Here is a 13,025-nt window from a genome sequence, read left to right on the forward strand (position 1 = left end):
TTCAGGTCCTTCTCCAGGTCCTGATTGGACCATCAGGAGGGTCCCGGAAGGACGCTGCTATAAAAGGTTCGCATGGCCGCCCCGCCATGCACTATGATAGACATTGAGTCTTTTGCTTTAGTTGTGTGATGATGGATGTATGATTCTGGTGACAGACTCATTAAGATCCCCCTTCCTCTGTTGTGTATGAGTCAGGGTCTTAGAGTTAGTCTCAGCACCTAGCATTAGTACTGCTTAGCGCCGCAGTTCACTTAGCTCTGGTTCCATTTGCGCTAGTGGGTGCCAGACAGTGCAGACACCACAACTCCGCAGTTACCGCAGCGGCTATCCGTGCGGCGCCCTGCGCAGTTACTAGCGCTTTCCAGCACCGTTCTCACGCTGGTTAGTGGCGACCGCCAGGGTAGTCGTAGCATCCGCTCCATGCGGTGTACTACTCTCAGTCGTGTCCTGTGAAGCTTAACAGGGCACGGTTATATGCCGGCTAGTGCGGATTCCGTGAGGTAACAGAGTCCGCTCTTGCAAGCACCGAGTCAGTGGTTACCCGCCTGTGTCCGGCTTCCACCTATTATACTGTATCCGTCATTGTCTAGCAGCAGTTTCCATCTCTGCACAGTGGACCCCAGGCTGCGAACACACCTCATTAACACCTTTTATTTGGTGCGTTCCGCCAGCCTAACAGATACCACTTTCAAATGTTCAGTTTGTCTGATTTTTCTCTTTATAGGTATAGTTTTGAGTAAAATGTAAATTGTTCTTTTAGTCTATAAACTTCTGACAACATGTCTCCGAATTTCCAAACAATAAATGTAGTATTTTTTCTGACAAAGAAAAATGATAAAGGAAAAAAAAAATAGTGCTTTCAGACCTCAAATAATGCTAAGAAAAGAAGTTCATAATCATTTAGAAACAACAATACTAATGTTTAACTCAGTAAGAGTTCAGAAATCAATATTTTGTGGAATAACCATGATTTTTAATCACAGCTTTCATGCGTCTTGGCATGCTTGCCACCAGTCTTTCACACAGCTTCTGTAAGCAGTTCTTTGATGGCTTGTGACTATCCAGAGGTTTTCAATGGGGTTCAGGTCTGGAGAATGGGCTGCCCATGACAGGGTTTTCATATGGTGGTCTCTTAATTTTTGCCAGAGCTGTATATCTTCCGCATTTCCCTGATCCACCGAGTCAGTGTTTCCATCATAGAAGGAAGTTAGATTAGTCTGGCGTGACTTGTTTGCTACAAACCCATGCTGGCTCTGGTTAATTACTGTAGTATTATCTAAGTACTTACATGATGTTTATATTTCCTGGTATAGAAGTAAGGCTCTCTGGCCTGTAATTTCCTAGCTCCATCTTCTTTGCTTTTTTGAAAATAGAGGCAACAATTGCCCTTCTCCACTCTTCTGGGACTTCTCCTGTTCTCCAGGATTTTTCAAAGATTCTGGCTAGTGGTTCTGCAATTTCCTCTGCTGTCTCTTTCAGTAGCCTAGAATATAATTAATCTGGACCAGGAGATTTAAATTCATTTAAATTAGCTAACTGTTCCCTCACTATCTCTCTGTTTATAGATAATATGGATTCTCTTATTCCTTCGATGGCACAGTGAAGAACAGTTGATATTACAATTGCTTTCTTAGAGAACACAGATGCAAAATAGGAATTTAAAAGTTCGACCTTCTCAACATCATTTTGGACCACTTCACCCTTTTCATCGTGTAAAAATCCTAAAGGATTTTTTACTTTTCTTTTGACATACCCCCAAAATCCTTTTTTACTGCTTTTGCTCTCCCTTGCAAGCCTTTTGCAGTCCAATAGCTCCTCATAATGCACAGGTCCACCTGCTTTGGATGTAGAATTGGGCCCCCCCTTTTAGGCTTTTGTGTGACTGCACAGGTTGTGCTAATAATATGTCCACCCCTAATGTGTACGTATTCTGAATGTATCACTACTCGAGTTCTTTTAAATAGATTTTTAGGCTGAGAAATTCACGGAAAAAAAAATGAGACAACAAATCAGGCAATTTATGTCATTTCTCTGTCGAAAACCAACTTGAAATATAGCAAAACATTTTTACTAAAGTTTGGCATTTTTATGCCACTTTTTGCCAGTTCCCCCAACTTTTTGTATAGTGAGCACAGCTCGACGTACGGAGATATGGCTGAGCACGCATGATAAATATATGATAATTTACTCCACAAAAGTGTATATATCAGCCGCTGACAATTAAAAGATGTGCCAAATTTATTAAGAGACACACTTCTAAGGCTACTTTCAGACTTCAGTTTTTGTGCATCAGGCGCGATGCGGCGAAAAGTGTAAAAACCTGATCCGGTGCCTGTTGCCACCGGGTCCGGCTTTTTTACCCATAGAGTTTTATTATCGCCACATTGCATCGGATCCGGTCAAAATAGCCTGTCCGGCGTCTGGAAAAAACGTTGCATGTAATGTTTTTTGTCTGCGTTTAAAAACCGGTTGCTGCCGGATCTGGCGGCATCCAGTTTTTTGTATAATGGTATCCTATGAGCGCCGGATTCGAGCGCCGGCTCCGGTTTTCTGGACTGAGCATGCTCAATAAAGTATCAAATTATTAGAAAAACACCTGCCAATCTCCACCCCTGTATAGGAAAGGTAGAGGGCATTCATCCAGTCACACTGAAGACAGCAGCTACTGACTGGATTTCATCCACACAGCCACTGGATTAACCAGATAGCCACCAACCCACTGAATTTGCCAGCCAGACATCCACCCACCACCCACCAACCAACTGGATTTGCCAGCCATCCACTGTATTGGACATCCATCCAGCAGGAGTTTGAGTGTGAGTTTCAACATTTCCATGCTAGCATTGGTTTTCATTTTGTTAGAGTCTATATGTCTGTTATACACTTCTGTCTGCATGTCCTTGATTCACACAATCCACTGCGCCGACTGGAAAAACGTCGACCGCCAAATTGAAATACCCAAGTAATGGGTATTTCAATATGGCACCCACTGCTGGTACTGGGTCGCCCTCCCAGGGCTGTGGGGTACTCGGTACCGGGCCGGTGTCAGTGGGATGTTTCACAGCGGCGGTGACCTGTACCGTGGCCCTGGGCGCCCAAGTAATCGGAAGATGTGAATGGTGAAATGTAGTTAAATGAATAGTTTGTGACGCCACCTGTAGTGTTCGGCAAGGGAGGTGTTAAGCCGATGCTGCAGACAGATCCTCCGGGACAGATGGTGTGGTGCAGCAATGATGGTATAGCCCTCCACAGGCAGGGCTGTTGTCCCAGGGCAGTGTAGATGTGGAGACACTTAGGTGGTGTAGTGTCTGGCGCAGGGGATGTAGCAGTGTCAGGCGGACGGACGCAGGAAGGAATGGAGGACACCAGGGCATGTAGTTCCAAAGCTTTACTCACAGTCTGTAGTGCCCGCTTCTGTGCCATGTCCTCCGGGTCAGGGACTCAGTCAACCTCCAGGCAAGATGGAAAGCCCCCTTCCACACTCCGCCAACTTATGTGCCTTTCCTGAACGTCTCCTCTATAGAGCCTTTAAGTGTGAAGATCTCCAGTACCGTGTTACACTGGAGTTCCTCCTGACAGATGTTCCCAAGAACTCTACTTGCACGGCAGACAGCTGTAGCCTGCTTCGGGGACTCTCTACTCCTAAGTCCCGGCTCTCTATCCGTATTGCTGTTGTGCCCTCAAGTCTTAGATGGGAGTAGTGCATTTACAGCCCACTACTCCACCGTTGTCTGCTGCAGAACCATTAGTGTTCATACAACCTCGGGGACCGGGCCCCGGCCTTGCGCTTAGAACTTCTAGGCAGGGTTCTTCCTCTAACCCACGTCCTCTGTGTTCCCTTTTACTCCTACGTTCCGTACTTGTCCTTTCCCTTCTATGGAAGCTCAGGCTCCAGGTCAACGTCCTTCTCCTTCTTTCCTTTCCTTTCCCGTGCCAGCTGGCTCAGGTTACTGAGGCAGCTGCAGCACTCCTTCCTCTATCCCTTCTTCCAGGGATCCCCACTCCTCCCGAGTGGCTTCCTTCCTCACTGACCTCCTGTCAGACTGACCTGTCATCCTAAACCATTCCACTCATATATATATTCTGAACTCCACCAACCTCCCAGCACGTCTAGTGTTCCAAGCAGGGAACCACCAAAGGTGCTCTGCCTCTCTCTAAGCAAGGAGCCGCAATGTGGTTATACTGAACTACTCTATTGTGTGGGGTGCGAGTGTTGGAGCGTGGTCAGGAGCCTCCAACTTACCTGGATGGTGGGGCACCACACCTTAGGAGAAGGTGCAGTACCTCTGTGGCTACTGAGCCTCAGGGGCGCCACATATCCCCCCGTTAAACACAGCACGTCCGCGGGCTGCAATGTAAACAAAGTTGACAGTACTGGAACATACACATTTTTGCAATGCTGAATAAACATTTCTTATACTAAACTTCCCAATGTGAGAGGCACTCATTCTTGAACGTTGCAAACAGTTATTAATTAACTACCTAAAATTCTAAGTCAAAAAGTGCAATTTTTCCATACCATACTTAATTCAAAGTGCTATTATCTGTTACTCACTATCACTTCAGTATTCTTCATCTTTCCATCTCTAGTACACATTTCTTTTCTCTCTCTAGTGCACCTTTTCTACCTTCTCTCAAGTGACAACCGTGATGCCTGGTTCATCATATACTTTTTCAATTCTTTATTCAAATCTCTCATCTCTGTATCAAAACATTCCTAATTCTATATAAAAGCTATCATAAGACACATTATGAAGTACTTCACATTAAAACTTTCAACAATAATTCTTGTAAGTGCTGGACACCGCTCTCAGCCGGGATCTCTTGCAGTGTCCTTTGATTGGAGTCATGCTCCAATGAGGTAGACGTAATCTTCGCAAAGTGTCCATATGTAAAACCAAGAGAGGGCACCTAAAGAGGTGCAACTATTTACAAGTAAAAGTTTTTGGATCACTCCAAGTTCATGATCGCTAGTTCAATATGAAGGCTGCCAACAACACAGGGCAACACTGGGAAAACAAAAACTAACCATGATGGTCAAAAATAAAACAAAAGGCACAACGGTGCAAATAAACCCTCCTGGGTAACGAAAGTTAGTGCAAATTTTAGTGCTGGTCCCCTCCTGGGGTTCTGGAAGCTGTTGATGGGGTACTGATACCAGATGAAATACTTTGGGTGTCTTCATCCTGCTGGTTACTTGCTAGTCGCATATACTCTGCCTCCCACAGGGAGAGATAGGGACTGGTCGGGGTAATTGAAAGGGCCATAGAAACGTCTACTGCCTGCAGGGACGGCATATCCGCCACCTCCGATGGCTCTTCTGCTGCCGTTGGTGACTCAGCCGGCGCTGTCACTGGTTCCTCGGGGTCCGACTCTTCAGTGTCCATCGGGACCTCGGCTGGCAGCACTGCATCCTGGGGCTGCCAGCGGAGGTCAATTAGGCCATTCCTATCTGTGGGTTCCGTTCCCAAGACTAGGGTCAGGTCGGGGGCGGTGATCGTACCTTGTGCCTCCAGGTGAGGTTCCAGTCCCGGCACCTGGTAGAGGACAGCGGCAGCCGCAACTCCCGGAGTTGTTGATGGGATGGGCCACAGTTGAATCCGAGCAGGGGCAAGGCCGGCCTCGGCTGGGGTTGTTGGTGGAGGCCGGTGCAACAGCGCCCGTTCCAGACGGAGACGTGGTCCTGGCCCTCCGTTCTGCTCCAGAGCCCTCATATACCTCCTCTGGACGGGACTCACCCAATGGCAATATCGGTTGTAAGGTGGTGGCGGACGCTGCCGAGGATGTATCAGCGGTCGCAGCCTCCGCAGGGGCGGCCTGGGGGTGAGTGGCTTCTCCTCCCATTCCTCCGTCTTCTCTTCTCTTTTCATCATGGCGTTCTGGCGTTCTTCTCCCTCCTCTCTCGGCCCCTTTCCCGCCACTGGCTTCTGCCCCTCCTTCTTGGGGCGGTGTCTTCTTCCAGCTCCACCATACCAAGCCAGTATACGAACCCCTCGGGGGGGTGGGCCATGTCGCTGTTACATAGTAATTCAGGCAGGGGAGGCCCAAGACTCTTCGCGGTCTTTTCCTAGGACCTCCCATCTCTTCACGCCCTTCTTCTCTACGCCAACGGCCATTTTTAATTTTCATTTCACAGTATATTAAACTGGGTTTTCTGCACATTCTCACAAGTTTTAAGTCCAACAAATCTCAGGCGCACAGAACCCGATGGCTTCGGGTCTCATCATCCTGTTCGTGACGCCAAAAATTGGGTCGCCCTCCCAGGGCTGTGGGGTACTCGGTACTGGGCCGGTGTTAGTGGGATGTGCCACAGCGGCGGTGACCCGGACCGTGGCCCTGGGCGCCCAAGTAATCGGAAGATGTGAATGGTGAAATGTAGTTAAATGAATAGTTCATGACACCACCTGTGGTGTTCGGCAAGGGAGGTGTTAAGCCGATGCTGCAGACAGATCCTCCGGGACAGATGGTGTGGTGCAGCAATGATGGTATAGCCCTCCACAGGCAGGGCTGTTGTCCCAGGGCAGTGTAGATGTGGAGACACTTAGGTGGTGTAGTGTCTGGCGCAGGGGATGTAGCAGTGTCAGGCGGACGGACGCAGGAAGGAATGGAGGACACCAGGGCATGTAGTTCCAAAGCTTTACTCACAGTCTGTAGTGCCCGCTTCTGTGCCATGTCCTCCGGGTCAGGGACTCAGTCAACCTCCAGTCAAGATGGAAAGCTCCCTTCCACACTCCGCCAACTTATGTGCCTTTCCTGAACGTCTTCTCTATACCGCCTTTAAGTGTGAAGATCTCCAGTACCGTGTTACACTGGAGTTCCTCCTGACAGATGTTCCCAAGAACTCTATTTGCACGGCAGACAGCTGTAGCCTGCTTCGGGGACTCTCTACTCCTAAGTCCCGGCTCTCTATCCGTATTGCTGTTGTGCCCTCAAGTCTTAGATGGGAGTAGTGCATTTACAGCCCACTACTCCATCGGTGTCTGCTGCAGAACCATTAGTGTCAGGGTCGGACTGGGGTGTCTAGGGCCCACCAAGAGAATTAATTTTAGGGGCCCACCTACAGTAATGTACAACTCAACATTTAGGCTTTGAGACCGCGGAATTACACCATGGGTTCTTTTGCCGTATATCCCACGCCAAATCTGCATCATTTCAGCATCCTAATTCTACTAAAAGCTGCACCGTTGTTCATATGCTGCAGATCTTTCCGCACTACGATTCATTTAATCCTTTAGGGCCGCAGGCCTGTTTTCACCTTAATGCCCAGGCCATTTTTTGCAAATCTGACCTGTGTTACTTTGAAGTTAAAAAGTGACCCCATTTTGGAATCTACACCCCCAAGGATTGACGTAGGGGGTATAGTGATCACTTTGTCCCAACAATCGTTCCATGGTAGATGCTACACAGCCCAGCCAATCGAAGCGTTCGTATCTGCAGGGGGGGCTAAAATTCGCCCGGACCAGCCAGGCAGCGTTGCTGCCTGCCGGTCTTAGCGGCGAAAGCCTCCCGGTACCCGTGCGATTAGCTACCCCAATAGGCAGCACAGGTCCCCAATAGGCAGCATTGGTCCCTATAGGCAGCACAGGTTCCCAATAGGCAGCACAACTCCCCAATAGGCAGCACAGGTCCCCAAAAGGCAGCACAGGTCCCCAATTGGTAGCACACATCCCCAATAGGCAGCACAGGTCCCCAATAGGCAGCATTGGTCCCTATAGGCAGCACAGGTTCCCAATAGGCAGCACAGGTCCCCAAAAGGCAGCACAGGTCCCCAATAGGCAGCATTGGTCCCAAATAGGGAGCAAAGGTCCCCAATAGGCAGCACAGGTCCCCAATAGGCAGCACAGGTCCCCAATAGGCAGCATTGGTCCCCAATAGGCAGCATTGGTCCCCAATAGGGAGCACAGGTCCCCAATAGGCAGCACAGGTCCCAATAGGCAGCACAGGTCCCCAATAGGTAGCATTGTACCCAATAGGCAGCACAGGTCCCCAATAGGTAGCATTGTACCCAATAGGCAGCACAGGTCCCCAATAGGTAGCATTGTACCCAATAGGCAGCACAGGTCCCAATAGGCAGCACAGGTCCCCAATAGGCAGCATTGTTCCCTATAGGCAGCATTGGTCCCCAATAGGCAGCACAGGTCCCCAATAGACAGCACAGGTCCCTATAGGCAGCACAGGTCCCCAATAGGCAGCACAGGTCCCCAATAGGCAGGCACAGGTCCCTAATAGGCAGCATTGTTCCCTAATAGGCAGCACAGGTCCCCAATAGGCAGGCACAGGTCCCTAGTAGGCAGCACAGGTCCCTAATAGGCAGCACAGGTCCCCAATAGGCAGGCACAGGTCCCTAGTAGGCAGCACAGGTCCCCAATACGCAGCACATACAGATAGTAACTCACTGACCCGGCGTTGGCCTGTGTACCAGATACACAGGCGACAGGCTGCGACGCGTCTGACTCTGAAGAAGAAGAAGACTGTCACTGTAATCCCACGGCCGCGGTTGAGGCCTCCTGGATGGCCAGGCCCCGCACCGCCCGTCCTGCTCCTCCGGCCTCCGGGTGTGCGCAAATCACCGGTCCGTCACGCTGCCTGGGCTCAGCTCACATTGACTTGACAAGTCTGGGCAGTGGCGGTGACTCCTCCAGCGAGCTCCAGTTACCCGCCAATACCGCACTGCGCGCAGGAATCAGTGCGCGGGGCGGGGGCCTCCGGGGTGTGCTGTTCTCTGTCCAGTAGTCAGAGACAGAGCAGAGAACGACCCGACGTATCAATGCGCGGTATCCGGCGCGGCGGGCGGGACTAGGAAGCAGAGCAAGAGTCCTCCTCTGCTCCTGCTCCTTGCCGGCTGCACTGCAGGAACATCAAAGTACCGGATCGCAGCTGTGAATCTCCCCTGTTCGGGGAACTGGCTGCTTTTTTAACAACCGGTTCCACCGAACCGGGGAGAACCCGCTGAATCCCACCCCTGGGCAGGGCCAGCTCCAGGTTTTTGAGGGCCCCGGGCGAAAAAGACTCAGTTGGCCCCCCCTTAACACATACCACGACTCATGCCGTGTGACATCCGTGGTGACGGCCAAAAACGGACTTCTCTCTGTGTGGATCACACGGACACGCAAGTGATCCACACGGACACTCGCTCTGTGGCAAAACACGTTCATGTGATGGAGGCTACTGATTAGTAGTGTACGCATGAAAGAAAGAGAGGGGAAATAAAGAACAGAGAAAGAAAGAGAAAGAATGGAAGGAAGAACAGAGAAAGATACAGAGACAGAAAGAAAGAAAGAAAGAACATAGAAAGAACGAATAGAGAAAGAAAGAAAGAAAGAAAATAAAGAACAGAGAGAAAGAAAGGAAGAACAGAGAGAGAAAGAAAAGAACAGAGAGAGAAAGAAAGAGGGTAAAGAAAGAAAGAACAGATAGAGAAAGAAAAAAGAAAGAAAAAAACAAAGAGAAAGAAAGAGTGGACAGAAAAAAAGAACAGAGAGAAAGAAAGAAAGAAAGAACAGAGAGGGAGAGAAAAAAGGGGAAAGAAAGAATGGAGAGAGAAAAAGAGTTGACAGAAAAAAAGAACAGGGAGAGAGAAAAAGAAGGAGGGGAAAGAAAGAACAGAGAGGTAGAGAGAAAAAGAAAGAGGGGAAAGAACAGAGAGGAAGAGGGGAAAGAAAGAACAGAGAGAGAGAAAGAGAGGAAAGAGAGAACAGACAGAGAGAAAGAACAGAGACAGAAAGAAAGAAAGAGAACAGAGAGCGAAAGAACAGGGAGAGAGAAAAAAAAGATTAGAGAGAAAGAACAGAGAGAGAAAGAAACAGAGAAAGAAAAATTCTATAAAGATACTATAGAAGCCCAGCTCCCATTGTAGTGCCCACCTTTGCCGCCTGGTGCAGGACATATCATGATCCGCTCACATGGCCGACATCCCCGATTCCAAGGCAATCTCGCTGTCCGCTGTCAGAGGAGGACACGGTGATGGATCTGAAGCATTCCCTGAAGTGCCTCCATGGTTCTGTCACAATCTCCTACTGAAATGACCTAATTTCTGGTCAGCTTCCACCACGTCACTTCCGGTAGAACGTTACGTGCAAGTTTTAAATTGCTCCTTGGGGCTCCGCTGTGTACTCCTGTGTCCCGCGGGGGGAAGTAAGCTCCCGGCTGGGGCAGTCTCTCTCTCAAAATCGGGACTGTCTCGCTGGATCCGGGACAGTTGGGACTCGGGAGGTATAAATGCTCCCCACCATACACCTCGTACACGCACGGCTCCGCTTTGTATGCCTCGTACACACACGGCTCCGCTCCGTACACCTTGTACACACGCAGCTTCACTCCGTTCACCCCCGGCTCTGCTCCGCTCCATAAACACACGGCTCAGCTCCGTACACACAGGGCTCCGTTCCGTACATCTCGTACACACACGGCTCTGCTCCATACACCTCGTACACACACGGCTTCGCTCCGTACACCTCGTACACACACGGCTCTGCTCCGTACACCTCGTACACACACGGCTCTGCTCCGTACAACTTGTAAACCCCTCCTGACCCCACCCAAGAACACACACGGCTATGCTACATCCACCTTGTTAAACCCCTCCTTGACCCCACACAAGTACACACACGGCTCTGCTACATCCACCTTGTAAAACCCCTCCCTGACCCCACACAAGTACACACATGGCTCTGCTACATCCACCTTGTTAAACCCCTCCCTGACCCCACACAAGTACACACACGGCTCTGCTACATCCACCTTGTAAAACCCCTCCCTGACCCCACACAAGTACACACACGGCCCTGCTACATCCACCTTGTAAAACCCCTCCTGACCCTACACAAGTACACACACGGCTCTGCTACATCCACCTTGTAAAACCCCTCCCTGACCCCACACAAGTACACACACGGCTCTGCTACATCCACCTTGTAAACCCCTCCTGACCCCACACAAGTACACACACGGCTCTGCTACATCCACCTTGTAAACCCCTCCTGACCCCACACAAGTACACACACGGCTCTGCTACATCCACCTTGTAAACCCCTCCTGACCCCACACAAGTACACACACGGCTCTGCTACATCCACCTTGTAAAACCCCTCCCTGACCCCACACAAGTACACACACGGCTCTGCTACATCCACCTTGTAAACCCCTCCTGACCCCACACAAGTACACACACGGCTCTGCTACATCCACCTTGTAAACCCCTCCTGACCCCACACAAGTACACACACGGCTCTGCTACATCCAACTTGTAAACCCCTCCTGACCCCACACAAGTACACACACGGCTCTGCTACATCCAACTTGTAAAACCCCTCCCTGACCCCACACAAGTACACACACGGCTCTGCTACATCCACCTTGTAAACCCCTCCTGACCCCACACAAGTACACACACGGCTCTGCTACATCCACCTTGTAAACCCCTCCTGACCCCACACAAGTACACACACGGCTCTGCTGCATCCACCTTGTAAACCCCTCCTGACCCCACACAAGTACACACACGGCTCTGCTACATCCACCTTGTAAAACCCCTCCTGACCCCACACAAGTACACACACGGCTCTGCTACATCCACCTTGTAAAACCCCTCCTGACCCCACACAAGTACACACACGGCTCTGCTACATCCACCTTGTAAACCCCTCCTGACCCCACTCAAGTACACACACGGCTCTGCTACATCCACCTTGTAAACCCCTCCTGACCCACACAAGTACACACACGGCTCTGCTACATCCACCTTGTTAAATCCCTCCCTGACCCCACACAAGTACACACACGGCTCTGCTACATCCACCTTGTAAAACCGCTCCTGACCCCACACAAGTACACACACGGCTCTGCTACATCCACCTTGTTAAACCCCTCCCTGACCCCACACAAGTACACACACGGCTCTGCTACATCCACCTTGTAAACCCCTCCTGACCCCACACAAGTACACACACGGCTCTGCTGCATCCACCTTGTAAACCCCTCCTGACCCCACACAAGTACACACACGGCTCTGCTACATCCACCTTGTAAAACCCCTCCCTGACCCCACACAAGTACACACATGGCTCTGCTACATCCACCTTGTAAATCCCCTCCCTGACCCCACACAAGTACACACACGGCTCTGCTACATCCACCTTGTTAAACCCCTCCTGACCCCACACAAGTACACACACGGCTCTGCTACATCCACCTTGTTAAACCCCTCCTGACCCCACCCAAGTACACACACGGCCCTGCTACATCCACCTTGTTAAACCCCTCCTGACCCTACACAAGTACACACACGGCTCTGCTACATCCACCTTGTAAACCCCTCCTGACCCCACACAAGTACACACACGGCTCTGCTGCATCCACCTTGTTAAACCCCTCCTGACCCCACACAAAGTACACACACGGCTCTGCTACATCCACCTTGTAAACCCCTCCTGACCACACACACGGCTCTGCTACATCCACCTTGTAAACCCCTCCCTGACCCCACTGTCCCACACATAAACGTTACCTCATCCATCCAGACCAGCACCATAATGACAAGCGACCAGCACAGCAGAGTCCTGCAGCCGCCCTGATCATGTGACCCGACTCCTCCCCTCCTGTGACCTCATCACAGGTCCTGTGCTGACACCGCACACAAGATTACAGCCGAAGGAAGCGATGATCATTGCTGGCTGTAAGGGGCTGCGTCACTGCGTGGGTCCCTCGCGGAGGGCGCAGGATGGGGTCAGTACATGGGGGGCGTGGCGGCGGCCGGCGGGTATCCCAGACAGTGTGAGTGGGCCCTCCCATCTCGCCGGGTGCTGACGCCGGCCCTGCCCCTGGGTACGAGCGACCAGTGAGTGACAGTGACATTCGGGGGCGGGGCCCACCGAGGGATCCAACTGTACCTCGGTGGGCCAGTCCGAGCCTGATTAGTGTTCATACAACCTCGGGGACTGGGCCCCGGCCTTGCGCTTAGCACTTCTAGGCCGGGTTCTTCCTCTAACCCACGTCCTCTGTGTTCCCTTTAACTCCTACGTTCCGTA

Source organism: Dendrobates tinctorius, unplaced genomic scaffold (assembly GCF_039654945.1).
Source record: "Dendrobates tinctorius isolate UK_male_01 unplaced genomic scaffold, ASM3965494v1 ptg000203l, whole genome shotgun sequence".
NCBI lineage: Eukaryota > Metazoa > Chordata > Amphibia > Anura > Dendrobatidae > Dendrobates > Dendrobates tinctorius.